Source organism: Dendrobates tinctorius, unplaced genomic scaffold (genome assembly GCF_039654945.1).
Source record: "Dendrobates tinctorius isolate UK_male_01 unplaced genomic scaffold, ASM3965494v1 ptg000254l, whole genome shotgun sequence".
Lineage (NCBI taxonomy): Eukaryota > Metazoa > Chordata > Amphibia > Anura > Dendrobatidae > Dendrobates > Dendrobates tinctorius.
The window spans coordinates 10,741,962-10,757,536 of record NW_027361921.1 but is presented as its reverse complement, the minus strand read 5'-3'; the positions used below and the strand labels follow the sequence as shown (position 1 = coordinate 10,757,536).

At 50.3% G+C, this 15,575-nt stretch overlaps 1 protein-coding gene across 5 annotated transcripts in view; it reads right to left on the bottom strand.

Moving 5' to 3' along the window:
- The window catches only part of FBXL18 (F-box and leucine rich repeat protein 18), a 172,498-nt gene that overhangs the window by 34,110 nt on the left and 122,813 nt on the right, over nt 1-15,575 (bottom strand). The window lies entirely within an intron of this gene.

Below are 15,575 nucleotides of genomic sequence, written 5' to 3'. Positions count from 1 at the left end.
GCCATTTTCGAGAATCGTTCTACAACCACCAAAACCACCGTGCAACCGGAGGAGCGAGGCAAATCGGTAATAAAATCCATGGCTATGTGCTGCCATGGAACCGAAGGTACAGGAAGCGGAAGCAGAAGACCGAAGGGTGGCTGTCTGGGTACTTTGTTCTGAGTGCAGGAAGGACAAGAAGCCACAAAGTCTTTGACATCCTGGGAAAGGGATGGCCACCAATAGTAACGGGAAATCAAAGAAAGAGTCTTCTTGACACCAATGTGGCCGGCAATTTATTTGTCCCCAGTTCAACACTCGTCTCCGGTTGTTCTCAGCCACAAAGGTTCTTCCCGGAGGTAACGTGGTCAACCTGATAGGAGCCACGGTAATCACTTTAGACGAGTCGATTATATGAGAAGGCTCTTCTTCAGCCTCAGTCGCCTGGAAAGACCTAGACAACGTGTTCGCTTTAACATTTTTATCACCGGGCCGAAAATGAAGTTCAAAGTCAAAGCGGGCGAAGAACAGGGACCACCTAGCTAGCCGGGGGTTGAATCTCTGAGTGGACTGGATGTACGCCAGGTTCTTATGGTCCATATAGATCATGAACGGATGTATGGCGCCTTCCAGTAAGTATCTCCATTCTTCCAGAGCCAAGTTAATGGCCAAGAGCTCTTTGTCACCAATGGAGTAATTTCGCTCAGACGGGGAAAAATTTTTAGAAAAGAAGCCACAGGTGACTAGGTGTCCGGAAGATGACCTCTGCAGAAGGACTGCGCCGACCCCGGCAGAAGATGCATCCACCTCGAGGGTGAACAGTATATTAACCTCAGGACAATGAAGCGCTGGAGCCGAGGCGAAGGCTCGTTTCAAGGCCTGGAAAGCTTCTTCTGCCTCTGGGGACCAAGCATTCGGGTTAGCCCCTTTGTGGATTAGGGAAGAGATAGGGTAAACCAACGAAGAAAAATGGGGGACGAACTGCCGAAAGTAGTTCGCAAAGCCGAGGAAACGCTGGATCGCCTACACTCCATGGGGCCGTGGCCAATCGAGAACGGCAGACACTTTCGCCGGATCCATTCGTAGACCGGAGTCTGAAATAATGTACCCCAGAAATAGCAAGGACGTCTGTTCGAAGACACATTTTTCGAGCTTGGCGTAAAGACGATTGTCCCTTAAGCGCAAGAGGACTTGGCGCACGTTTTTTCTGTGAGCAGACAGATCAGCGGAAAACACGACAATATCGTTCAAGTAGACTACCACGCATGAGTACAGCGTATCCCGGAAGAGGTCATTCATGAACTCTTGGAATACCTCTGGGGCGTTGCAAAGGCCAAAGGGCATGACCGAGTACTCATAGTGACCGTCTCAAGTGATAAAGGACTGCGGACTAAGTTGTAGGCCCCACGAAGATCCAACTTGGTAAAAATTCGTGCTCCTCTTAGTCGGTCGAAGAGCTCTGGGATCAGTGGTAGTGGGCACTTATTCTTGACTGTGATATCGTTCAGCCCTCGATAGTCTATGCAGTGACGGAGGGAGCCGTCCTTTTTAGCAAAAAAGAATCCCGCTCCTGCGGGTGAAGAGGACTTGTGGATGAAACCCCTGGCAAGATTCTCTTGGATATAATCTGACATAGCTTGGGTTTCAGCAGGCGAAAGCGGGTAAGTTCTGCCCCTGGGTAGGGTAGCGCCAGGAACGAGGTCAATCGGGCAGTCGTATGGACGATGAGGCGGCAGAGTCTCAGCCTCCTTTTTATTGAAGACATCCGTGAAAGACCAATAAGCCGACGGCAGACCTGCAGGTGCCGAGGACGGACAGGTAAAGTTCATGGGATGGACGGACAACAAGCACTTCTCCTGACAAGATGGCCTCCAGCGGAGTATGTCACCAGACCGCCAGTCCAGGGTTGGCTCATGAGTCCGTAACCAGGGAAGACCAAGAAGCAGTCCGTGGGACATAGTCGACAAGACATGAAAGGAAATCTTCTCCCAGTGCAGAGCTCCAATCTGCATCTCAGTCTCCTCGGTGATATGGGTAACGGTCTCCTGCAAGAGTTTACCATCGACCGAAGCAATTACCCGAGGAGTCTCCAGGGATCTGACAGGAATACAGAGCTAGACAGCAGGTGTGCCAGGAGGCACAACAGAGGACTGGAACGGAGTACAGGATAGAGTGAGTGCCAGGAGGCACAACAGAGTACCAGGCAGAGTGCAGGATCAGAGCGTGTGCCAAGAGGCACAGCAGAGTACAAGGCAGAGTGCAGGTTCAGAGCGTGAGCTAAGAGGCACAACAGAGTACAAGGCAGAGTGCAGGTTCAGAGCGTGTGCCAGGAGGCACAGCAGAGTACAAGGCAGAGTGCAGGTTCAGAACGTGTGCTAAGAGGCACAACAGAGTACAAGGCAGAGTGCAGGTTCAGAGCGTGTGCCAGGAAGCACAGCAGAGTACAAGGCAGAGTGCAGGTTCAGAGCGTGTGCCAAGAGGCACAAGAGTACAAGGCAGAGTACCCGAATACAGCGCACAGCCAGGCAGGGACACGGCAGACAAGCCAGGAAGTACAACAATAATCAGGCACCACCCACAGGAAGAGGTAGCCTGATATAGCACCTGAGTCCTAGAACTTCCGGGTCAAGTCCTCCAGTATCAGAGAGGACAAGACCAAAGACAGAGCTGGGCAGAGCGCGCGTGCGCACTGGAACATAGCGCAACCACGGAGCTAGGAGCGAGAGGTGTGCGTGCACACCCGACGGGACCCTCGGAGCGGCCGCGGCACCGGAGGTGGTGACGACGAACCCAAGGTCCCGTCCCCCAGGTGGGAGCGGCGTCACAGGCAGCGTGACATCCACAATGGGTATAATTTGTAAAATAGGGTCACTTGAGGAGGGATTCTGCTCTTCTAGCAATTGGGGGCTCTGTATATAGAGTCGGCAAACTGTTCTAGGAAAATCTGCGCTCCAAAGAGCACTTTGTTCCTCCTGAGTCTCTCCGTATGGCTAAGTAGTACTGTACAGGCACATATGAGGTATTGCCACGTTCAGTAAAAATTGTGGGACAAATTATGATGCCATTTTTACCCACTTGTGTGAAAATATAAAATCTGGGGCTCAAACTAAATTTTGGTAGTAAAAATGTAGTTTTTTTCTCCTTCCTCAATCACAGCATCACGGAGAGAGAGGATCCGCCATTCAAGGACAGGAAACCTACAGATAAAAAGGGCAGTACCTCTCCCTTGCAATAGTTGGTTTCCTGTCCTTGATGGGAAACCTTGCATGGTGCACCAGAAGAGATTATGTCTGTGCCTAGCCAGACCGGAACAGGCAGCGGGAATTCCCCCGCCATGGCTGGTGCAGTGCCCCAGGGACAATAGGGCCTTTTCAGGGTGTTCGGGGAGGGGGGTGCAGCCGTCGCACCATGCTCTGGTGCCGGCTTCTGGGCGTCCTGCTCTGAACACTCTGAACATGTGCAGGGACGTGCCGGAGTCGCCCCTTGTTGACGCGGCGAGCTGGTAACATGAGCTGAGGAACTTCTGGTGAAGAGACTGAAAGGAGCAGAGGGGACACGCCGGGCTGCTTGCATTCAAAAGGGAAATGTGGTAAGACGCTCCCTGCAGCATAAGCGGTCCCCTGTAGGAATGGAGGTGCAGGACAGTGAACCACCGAAGCAGCAGCAACCAAGACGACAGAAGTACATACAACTGCATGATTCTTCATCCCGGCGGAGTGGACATTCCAGCAGCCATTCTACCCAAGAAAGCAGAAGCTCCGGCGTTGTGGATAATTGTCCAGCCTCCAAAGGCATACCCCATTTCTCCTTCTAAACTGGTACACGTGGCTGCGTCTGATTGGCAAGTGATCTTCATGAAAGTTCACTTTGTAATTGGGGTCCTCCATTTTTTCGCATTTATTTAGAGAGGAAAAGGCTTGCCTAAGACCAAGCACAGGCGCTGACCAATATCTAAAGAGGATTTACCTGTCACCTGGGAAAAAAAAGACTGTCATTCAAGTATACAGCAGGTACTATGTGAGGAGACCCTCACTCCCCTACCAGTCCCTGATATGACAGGAGGGAAAACAATGACCAAATAGTGCAGAAATGAAAATTCAAAGTGCCCTACAGCTAGTGCAGGATCCCAGGCAAACAATACACAAATATTAAAAACTAAGACACATCCACACCATGATGAATTATGACCAACTGATATGCCAAAACGACATGCAATAGAACTCGGCCCCCCCTTTTGGGGTATAAATTAGATATAATAATAGCCCTATACTCTGGCCCGTCGGCCAGGGTCAAGGTAAATGGAGCAATGTCGGGCTCTATGACCATTGGGAACGGGACCAGGCAGGGATGCCCTTTGTCGCCCCTTCTATACGCGATAGTTATGGAGCACTTGGCAGTGGCGATCAGGAAGAACCCTAGTGTACACGGTCTATGGGTGGACGATATTCAGTATAAAGTCTCTCTTTATGAGGATGACCTCTTAGTGTATATATCCCAGCCACACATAACCCTTCCATCATTGATGGAAGAGTTCCAAAAATACGGAGAGGTCAGTAACTTCAAGATTAACTTTCAGAAAACTGAAGCCCTAAATATATCCCTAGGACAGACTGAACTTACAAGACTTATGGGAAATTTCCCCTTTCGGTGGAAGACTGGGGCCATTCAATATTTAGGCATTCAAATCCCTACTGACACGACTGACTTATATAAATTAAATTATGTGCCTTTGTTGGAGTCGACTCTGAAACGGTTGAGGGAATACGGACGGAAGAACATCTCATGGTTTGGTAGGATGAATTCATTTAAAATGGACATTCTTCCGAGGTTATTATATCTATTCCAGGCGGTCCCGATAGTGCCGCCGAAGACATTCTTTCAGACCATTAGATCTGCGTTAATCCGCTTTACCTGGCAGACATCTAAACCTCGTCTTAAATATTCTATTCTAACCGCCCCGAAACCCAGAGGTGGAGCGGGCCTCCCTGACCTGGAACTCTATCACAGAGCTTCCCTACTTGCACGTCTGTTTGACTGGCAGTTCGGTCATCATTCTAAACAATGGGTACAATTGGAACAGGTATCTTTCGGCGTCCCATTGCGTCATCTCCCGTGGATCAGACGAACTGAACAGGTTGCAAATGACTATAAGGGACCAACAGGTTTCTTGACTCGAGAAGTTCTACAGGTCTGGAATCGTGTTAAACATAAACAGAAACTGATCAGTAATTTGAACCCACTGTCACCGATATTTGGTAATCCGGACTTTCCCCCAGGGTGTCACAGAGACCAATTTTTAGGCTGGCATAGGAGTTCTGACTTACGATTGGGACAGATACTAGTAGACGGAAATTTTCCGACATGGGATGCCTTACGGGAAAAGTTCCCAAGTAGGACACTCTCCTGGTTGGAGTATAACCAGTTGAGATCGTTTATACGGGGACGTTTGGCCGACCGTGCTTCTCGCCCTCCCATGACGCGGTTGGAAGCTCTCTTACAAATGCAAGACCCTCCCTCACATTTCACCCTCCCGCGCATGGGAGGAGGAGATGGGTTGCAAGTTCTCGAAGGAGGACCTTGATAAAGCTTTTCTTTATACACATAAAATGTCTCCGGCCGGGGGCGCTCAAGAGAAAAATTATAAGATACTGACTAGGTGGTATCTGTCCCCCGTTAGATTGAAGTCCATCTTCCCGACATTGGATGATACATGCTGGCGATGTGCAATGGAGAGAGGCACGCTATACCACATATGGTGGCAATGCCCTGCTATACGACCCTTTTGGGAGGGGGTGTTTCGGGCCTACCAGGAGATCTCTGGGAAATGTGTCCTTCCCTCCCCACAAATTGCCATTTTATCAATTCTCCCGGGTTCCATATCAACAGAAAAGAGCCTTCTCCGGTTTTGTATTACTGCAGCAAGGATGGTGATCCCGCGCTACTGGCGTACAACGACAAAGCCAACTATAGCAGAGTGGTTATCAGAGTTTATAGACATTTTTCGTATGGAGGAGTTGATGGCTGAATTGGAGGGAGATAATTCCCGTTTGATTCGAACATGGCAGCCCTGGATCGTGTTCAGGAAGACGCCTGGACTACTTCGATTAACTGAAAATGTTTCTTAGAGACCGGCTCGGAAATCTGTAACCCATCCCTCTGTCCCCCCCCCCCCCCTGTGAGTTATCCTTTTCTTTCTGATTCCTCTCTCTCTTTGATATTCGTAATACACCCTCACAGGTTATGGGCAAAATGTTGGCGAATCCGGTATGGCTTGGTGTATAACCGTGTATAATACTGTATCTTGTACCTTATGTCTTGTTTGTTATATGTTAAAATCTTTTCAACTTCTTTCAATAAAATAGATTCAACATAAATTAGATATAATATAATAGAAGTGGTCACTTAGGTGTAGAGAAGCCCCGACGCGTTCATCAGGAGGAATAACCGATAGTATTGATGTCCATAGCTGATACCATATTTGTGTATTGTTTGCCTGGGATCCTGCAATAGCTGTAGGGCACTTTGAATTTTCATTTCTGCACTATTTGGTCATTGTTTTCCCTCCTGTCATATTGTTACACCTGGTCCCCGTCCTGGCGCTGCGCCCAGGTCTGCCGCTGTTACACCTGGTCCCCGTCCTGGCGCTGCGTCCAGGCCTGCCGCTGCTCTCCGTTCTGGGCACTCACCTCGAGCCTCTCATGCTGCTGCTCAGCGTTCTGTCCTCTCTCCTGCCTCCTCCTCCTGGCGTCCTGTGAGGAGACCTGTAGCTAAGACTATTAGGGCACGCCTGCCCGCTCTCTTGCCTTCTTAAAGGGGCGGCGTGCATTATTCAAAAAATGCAATCAACCAATGGCAGCACACTGGCTGCTATTTCTGGCCTCTCCTCCATAGGGAGAGCACCGGAGCAATGATTATCTATCATTGCTACATCCGCTTTTCATGCTTACCTGTCTGCGCTGCATCTGCAGTCTCTGTGCATTGTCTAATGCTCTCTGTCTCCACAGCATATCAGTATCCTGTGTTACCTGGTTATAACTGCAACCATCTGGGCCTAAGCCATCCCGTTCTGCCTACAGTCATCCGAGTCCAAGGACTGTGTGAAGGTCACTGGAACCGACTCCTTACCAACTAACTGGATCCAGGACCCAGCGCATTACGGACTCTGCTGTAACCTTTGTTATCCCTTTTGCCACGTGTTCTGGGTCTAACTGGAGGTAGCACCTGTGTCCTCCGGGTATTCCATTCTGGCCCTGCCTGAGGGGCTTTACTACTGATGCCCGGGGCTCACTAGTCACGCCCCCTTCGGAGCCCCCCCCCCCGGACCGTGGTCCCGAAGTTCCAATTAAAAAATAAAAACGAATGTGAACTTCACCATCTCTGCTTCCGCTTCACATCAGGGACTGGTAGGGGAGTGAGGGACAGTCCTCGTTGAGTGGGGGCGCCAGATTCGTACTTCTAGGGTGCCAACCTCCACGGCTAGGAAGGTATCAGATAGCCTTATTATAGGGCTGTACAGCATCTCAGATTAGGTCTTTTTTCATTTGTGGCATTTGCCAATGATTCACTGGGAAGGTGTGTTTTTAATGCATATTGAATTAATTTGTTTTTAAGGGGATTTGTATGTTCACCATATATTCTGATTCCCATGAGATATAGTTTTTGTTCAACTTAAGTCTGTAATAGGGACTGGTACACAGTGTATGTTTATCTTTGTTTATTGTGTGCTGTTATGCTGTGTATTTTATTCTATAACCAGTTTGTTGACTTTGAAGGTGGATAGGGAAAGGCTGTGAGGGTGGACTGAAGGACACTGGGTAAGTCTAAAAATAGATCACCTGCATTGGGTAGAAAATGACGTCTATTCTTTTGGTTGGTGTCACTCTTCAGGATCTCAACTCAGGGTACTTCGGACTCGGTCAGATTTGATCAAGGAATTCGTTTGTTGGAATGCCCAGAATTTTGCCCAGAATGTTGTGGAGGACGACGAAAACTCTGCCGAGATGGACCCAGAGGAATTGCCAGAGACAGGACCCTGTGTCGGTCTGGAATCTACACAGTCAGCTGCAGTCCCAATCCAGGAATTGTTGGTTGCATTGGGACCTGGAGCCTCAAGTGGTGAAAGAGCTTGTGTTATGGAATCAGTTTTGGGAGTTCCAGTACCCCTACAGCAAGCATCGGTCCTTAACCCCATGGTAGTACCCCAACAAGGAACGCAGCTCCGCTACAGAGACGTGCCAGGGTTTAAAGAGACCAACATTGAAGTCGATGATCATCTGCAAGATTTTGAGACTTTAATGCTGATGCACCAGGCGCCTCATAGCTGACTGGGCTTAATACCTGTGGACTAATTTGATTAGTCGGGCACGGGATGCTGCCCGGTCACTTGGGTCTCAATACTGCCAGGATTATCGAACTATTAAGGACGCCCTGCTGGCACTTTCAACCATCACCCCCGAGAGATATTGCAACAAGTTCCAGACATTGTCTCGCCAGAGGGTCTCCTACTGTATGTAGAATTTGGCAGTCAAATCCGGAGACACTGCAACCGCTGGATGACGGTAGGGCTGCCCACTCTGTTGCTGCCCTTCGGGACGTAATCGTGCTTGAGCAACTTATGGAGAAGATGGACCCAGAAATTCGAGAGTGGGTAGCCGACTGGAAGCCTGACACTCCAGGGCAAGAAGCCCGATTGGCTGACTAATTTACAGCCAACCGACCTCGCTGGAGACCCGATATGCCCACCGATCCAAGAAGACACTTCAACCAAAGATTTGACCGACCACCAGGATCAAAGGATTACCAACAGTACCTGTGAGTTGCACAACCCACGGCGCTGTTATACATGCAGGCGCCTTGGACACATTGCCAAAGATTTTTCCCCAGGGACAGGGCCCCATGCCTGGAGCCAGCAGGGTCGGAGGGATACTATTCCCAGGATACACCAGCAACAGTGATATATCCTGTCCATAGTACACAGCAGGATGTCCAGCCTACACCAGCCAGCCTCCTACGCCACATCCAGCCAGTCAAGGTCGGTGATATCCTGGCCCAGGGACTTTGGGACACTGGGTCCTCCATCACACTGGTTATCCCAGATATTGTCCCACCAGAACACTATTTACCAGGTCGCCAAGTTACCATCTCCGTGGCTGGAGTTCAGCTGGACTGGGGTACTGACCAGGGAGAGGTTGAAGTGGGACTCATGGATGGCATCCCCACACCTGTTATTTTGGGGAATGACTTCGGACAAGGACTGTCCAGCCAATTTGATACTGTCATCACCCGAATCCCAGCAAAGAAACACCGTGATGTGGATCCTTGTGACACCCATCCCGAGGATAACCAACACTTCAAGCCTCCATCAACCCCCTCTGAGCTGATGGCGGTGAGTACACTTGACCAGACTGTTGCCATTGACTGGGGGGGGTGTGGTACAGTAAAGGGTGTTTTACTGGATGGGAGATATGTTTCTCCCAGCAGATTAATGTTTGGTCGGGTTTTTCCCTAAACACAGGACCTGCGATAATGTCAGGGTCACGTGATCAGCCCATGTGATGTCTATCTCACTGGTGGGAGGGGTTGGGCCCTTTGTAATGGAGGTTGGTAATTGTCACAGTGTGAGTGTGTTTCTGGAAGCTACAGGAACTTGTGTGGACTCAGCCTGAAACTTGCATACAGGATTCCCGTGCTGCAGGACTATAGCAGCAAGACTCGGAAGAACCCCGGGAATGGCAGCTGGCGGATGCCGCAGGACCTGGCAGCCGCTTAGTTACGGCTGTCCCGTGCAAGGGGTGAGTCTGGGACCAGTGGTTCTCCAAGCTGAAGTATGTGTTTGGTTTCCCTTATGTTTTGTTAAGCTGCTGGTTACTGAGTGACAATAAAACCACTGGAATTGGACTTTATGCTTGTGTGTTGCCTCGTTACTGCCGCCCAGCTATTGCCTACCAGAGCGAACCCCTACAATTGGTGGACTGAATGCGGGCAGAAGCAGTGAGGCCAGGCTATTTTTTTATTTTTGATTTGTACCCCAACCTATGTCATGGGTGAAACGAGTGGCAGAGACCCAGGCAGGGAACTTTCCAGAAATGGAGGCCACGGTAAAAACGCTCAGAGGCCATGCGACAGCAGCAGCAGGCTATGCAGCAGCAACAGGAGGCCATGCGGCAGCAGCAACAGGAGGCCATGCGACAGCAGGCTATACAGCAGCAGGTTATGCAGCAGCAGCAGGAAACCAATCAGCTGTTGATACAGCATATCACGACAGCGCAGACAAAAGGAGCTGACCGGGGAATCCATGAGTTCCGGAAAGCAGTTCGTATAGCGTTTCCCAAGATGGAGAAATCGGACGATGTGGAGGCGTACCTGGAGATGTTCGAAGGAGTCGCTGAGAGAGAAGCTACCCCGGGACCATTGGGCGGATGTCCTCGCTCCGTTTCTGACCCCAGGACCTTTGAAGGCGTATCAGGACCTACCCCCTGAGCAAAGGGCGGACTACACGGTCGTCAAGGGTGAGATACTGGCACGTCTTGGGGTAAATGTGTTAGTGCGAGCCCAGCGGGTACACCAGTGGGAGTTTACCCCCTCCAAGCCGGCCCGGTCCCAGTATTACGACCTGTTGCACCTGTTACAAAAGTGGTTGCAGCCTGAGGTGTTGTCCCCCACGGCCATGCTGGACCGCATAGTGACTGATAAATTTTGGAGGGCTTTGCCCCACTCCTTCCAGACATGGGTCGGACTGGCATCCCCTACTAATGTCATGCAGATGATAGACCTCATAGAAAGGTATGGGGCTATCAAAGAGCTACAGGGAGGGACCCCCGGAGGTTCCCTAAGTCCCCACCCCTGGTTCGGCGAGCGGAGCCCAGGAAGGCCTCTCAGGACTTATCTGGGGAAGTAAGGAGCCCCATAATCTGCTGGCAGTGCCAGGAACCAGGTCATAGGAGAGCTGATTGCCCCCACCTGACTGAACCCATGGACACAAATTTTGGGTACCGCCAGTCCCACTATGCCGAACCAATGTGTGCAATGGGTACCCCGAAAGGTCCCAATATGGATCATTTATGTCGGGTTGAAGTAGAGGGCAACCCGGCTGTGGCCCTATTGGACTCAGGGAGTCTTGTAACCGTGGTACGAGCCAGCTGGATACACACCAGCGAGTATACGGGCCGGAAAATTGGGGTGTTGTGTATACATGGAGACTTAAAAGACTATCCCACCGCACTAGTGGTAATCAGCACGCCAGCGAGGAGGTGGTGCCACGAGGTGGGGGTTGTGACTAATTTACATTATGAAGTGATAATTGGAAGAGACTTTCCGTTGTTTTCTGTGCTGTGGCCGTCTGTTGTCCCACCCACTGAACAGCTGCCAGCACCAGAGGCAACCAGGTTACATTCTCCAGAAGTGGGGCATGAACCTGGTGGCCCGGAGGAAGAAGTGCTGGCTGTAGGAATAACCTTCCCTTCGGTGGAGGAGGGGGAGAATTCTCCCAGGGAAGTATTGGCTGGAGAGGTGGAAGACTTGCCGCCGGGACCTGAGTTGTCAGACTTGAATGTATCAGGTGACAATTTTGGTAGAGCGCAACTCCGAGACCTTACTTTTGCCCGGGCCAGAGAAAATGTACTGTTTGTCAATGGGGAACCCCAACAACCTGGGGCAGATACGGTGTTGCCACGCTTTGAGCTGAACCAGGATTTATTGTACCGAGTGGAGAAAATACAGGGGGGGGGGAAATGGTAGAACATTTACTGGTACCTCAGACATATCGGAGGCTGGTAATGGATTTAGCGCATGCGCATGTACTCGGGGGGCATTTGACCCAAAAGAAAACTCTCGACCGAATTCTGCAGCGATATTACTGGCCAGGGGTCCATGAAGAAGTTAAACGGTACTGTAGCTCCTGTCCAGTGTGCCAGGTAACCAGTCCCCAGCCTCACTTTCGGAGCCCTTTGGTGTCTTTGCCAATTATAGAGGTGCCCTTCGAGAGAGTGGCCATGGACCTGGTGGGGCCTCTCAATAAGTTGGCAAGGGGACACCAACACATTCTTGTAGTTCTAGATTATGCTACTCCGTATCCTGAGGCCATTCCTCTGCGCCACACATCAGCTAAGCTTATAGCAAAGGAACTCATGGGTATGTTTTCACGGGTGGGAATTCCACAAGAGATTTTAACAGACCAGGGAACCCCCTTTATGTCAAAAATTATGAAGGAACTCTGCCAGTTGTTAAATGTTAAACAGTTGCGCACATCGGTCTATCATCCCCAAAGAGATGGTCTGGTAGAAAGGTTCAATAAGACGCTGAAGAGCATGTTAAAAAAGGCAGTTTCCAAAGATGGGAAGGACTGGGATCTCTTACGGCCATATTTGTTGTTTGCAGTACGGGAGGTGCCTCAGGCATCTACGGGGTTCTCGCCCTTTGAACTATTGTACGGCAGACATCCACGGGGCTTACTCGATATAGCCAAAGAGGCCTGGGAGAATCAACCTACCCCCCACAAAAGTGTGATAGAACATGTTGCAAAAATGCAAGAGAGGATGGAGACAGTCCTACCCTTGGTCCGGGAACATATGGAGGCAGCACAATGGTCACAGAGTCGGGTCTATAACCGGGAGGCTCGGGTAAGAACCTTTAGCCCTGGGGATCGTGTGTTGGTGCTTGTGCCTACCGTAGATAGCAAATTTCTCGCAAGGTGGCAGGGACCCTACGAGACCATGGAGAAGGTGGGGCCAGTAGACTACAAGGTACACCAGCCAGGACGGAGAAAGCCAGAACAGGTTTACCATATTAATTTGCTTAAACCCTGGAAAGATAGAGAGCACCTTGGTGGGGATAGTCCGCTGCCAGCGTTTCAGATGGAAAAGGCTCCGTTACCTCGGGGCGAGGCAGGAGAAGCCCAACCCGCGGTCAAAATTGCCGATACTTTGTCTCCTAGACAGGTTCAGGAGGTCCGGGAGTTCATTAGCCGAAATACAGATGTTTTTTCGAAGCTCCCTGGACGCACCTCCCTAATCCAACATGACATTGTCACAGAGCCACAGGCCAAGGTCCGACTAAAGCCTTATCGGGTGCCTGAGGCACGGCGACAAGCTATCTCGGAAGAGGTAAAAGCTATGCTACAGTTAGGGGTCATAGAAGAGTCTCAAAGTGAGTAGGCCAGCCCAATAGTCCTAATACCCAAGCCTGATGGGTCACTAAGATTCTGTAATGATTTTAGAAAACTGAATGACATTTCAAAATTTGACGCCTACCCCATGCCCCGGGTTGACGAATTGATAGAGCGCTTTGGGCAAGCACTGTATTTTACAACTCTGGACCTCACAAAAGGTTATTGGCAGGTTCCCCTAACAGAGGCGGCAAAGGAAAAAACGGCTTTTGTAACATCTGAGGGGCTGTTCCAGTATAAGGTGTTACCCTTTGGGTTGCATGGCGCACCAGCAACGTTCCAGTGGTTAATGGATATTGTGCCCCGTCCCCATCGCCGCTATGCCTCAGCCTATCTAGACGATATCATTGTGTACAGCACTGACTGGGAAAGCCACTTAGCAAAAGTACAGGCAGTGATAGCCCTGCTTGTTGCAGAGAGTCTAACTGCCAACCCAAAGAAGTGTTCCATAGGGTTGGAAGAAGCTCGGTACTTGGGTTATGTCATTGGGAGAGGAATTCTCAAGCTCCAAGTAAACAAAGTAGAGGCAATCCAGAACTGGCCCCATCCCCTCACAACAAAACCGGTAAAAGCCTTTTTTGGTTTGGTGGGATATTATAGGCGGTTCATTCCCAACTTTGCAACCCTGTCCGCGCCTTTAACAGATTGCTTAAAAGGAGAAAAATCTGTGATGGTCGACTGGAATGATCACTTAGAAGAGGCCTTTACAAAGTTAAAATGGGCACTGTGTGGTACACCAGTCCTGATCACTCCAAATTTAAAAAAAGAGTTTGTTGTGCAGACTGATGCCTCTGAGATAGGACTTGGTGCCGTGCTGTCTCAGGAAGTTAACGGGGAAGAGCATCCCGTTAGTTTCCTAAGCCGGAAGCTTACCCCAGCTGAAACCCGATACAGTATTGTGGAGAGAGAGTGCCTGGCTATCAAGTGGGAACTGGAGTCATTGTGCTACTATTTGCTGGGGAGAACATTTCGGTTGGTGACAGATCATTCCCTCTTACGTTGATGAGTCAAGCTAAGGAGAGGAATGCCCGAGTCACCAGTTGGTTCCTGTCCATGCAAAATTTTAAGTTTTCAGTGGAACATCGCGCAGGCAGACTACAGGGGAATGCAGATGCCCTGTCCAGAGTTCACTGTATGTCATGTGTCCACCCCCTTAGGGTTGAACATAGGGGGGAGGTATGTGGTACAGTAAAGGGTGTTATACAGGATGGGAGATATGTTTCTCCCAGCAGATTAATGTTTGGCCGGGTTTTTCACTAAACACAGGACCTGCGATGATGTCAGGGTCACATGATCAGCCCATGTGATGTCTATCTCACTGGTGGGAGGGGTTGGGCCCTATGTAATGGAGGTTGGTAATTGTCACAGTGTGAGTGTGTTTCTGGAAGCTACAGGAACTTGTGTGGACTCAGCCTGAAACTTGCATACAGGATTCCCGTGCTGCAGGACTATAGCAGCAAGACTCGGAAGAACCCCGGGAATGGCACCTGGTGGATGCCGCAGGACCTGGCAGCCGCTTAGTTACGCCCGTCCCGTGCAAGGGGTGAGTCTGGGACCAGTGGTTCTCCAAGCTGAAGTATGTGTTTGGTTTTCCTTATGTTTTGCTAAGCTACTGGTTACTGAGTGACATTAAAACCACTGGAATTGGACTTTATGCCTGTGTGTTGCCTCGTTACTGCCGCCCAGCTATTGCCTACCAGAGCGAATCCCTACAGGGGAAACAGATCGCAAGGAGTTTAGGGAAGACCAACTCACTGACCCCACCCAAGAATTTGCCCACAGTGCGGCCGCTCAAACTCGGGAAACAAATCAGGGGGAGGTGTATAGATGGGAGAATGTACTGCTATATAGGGAAAAGCCCACATCATGCCCAGAGAAACCCTGGACCTGTGCCCATCAGCTCTTGGTGCCTCAGCAGTATCGGCCCCAACTCCCGCGCTTGGCACACAGGGGTGAGAATATCCTGGGCTCAACTACTGCGTAGTTTCTTTTGGACAAAGATTGCCCAAGAGGTGCAGAAATAGCGAGCCTCTTGTTCGGTTTGTCAATGGATGGGGGGAGCACCCTGTCGTGCCCCGCTCCAATCCATGCTCTTGATAGGTGAACACTTCCAGAGGGTTGCCTTGAATTTAGTGGGTCCTTTAGCTATCTCCAGCCGCAGCGGAAAGAGGTTCATCCACACACCTCACAGATGGAGTAGCGACGTTGAGAGCTCGGACTTAACAAATACCATTATCCTGGCGTGTCAGTGGACGGGAAGGGAGAGACCCTGTAATGTGCACCATCTTGGGGTAATTGCTGGGATTGTTCTGTTTGCTATTGAGTGTTGTGGTTCAATAAAGTATTGCCACACTGTTTTAGACTAACCCTGAGTTGTCTGTGTAGTGTATTGCCCACCGGGAGATCAAGCGGGTGTTCACTGGTATAAGCCCTG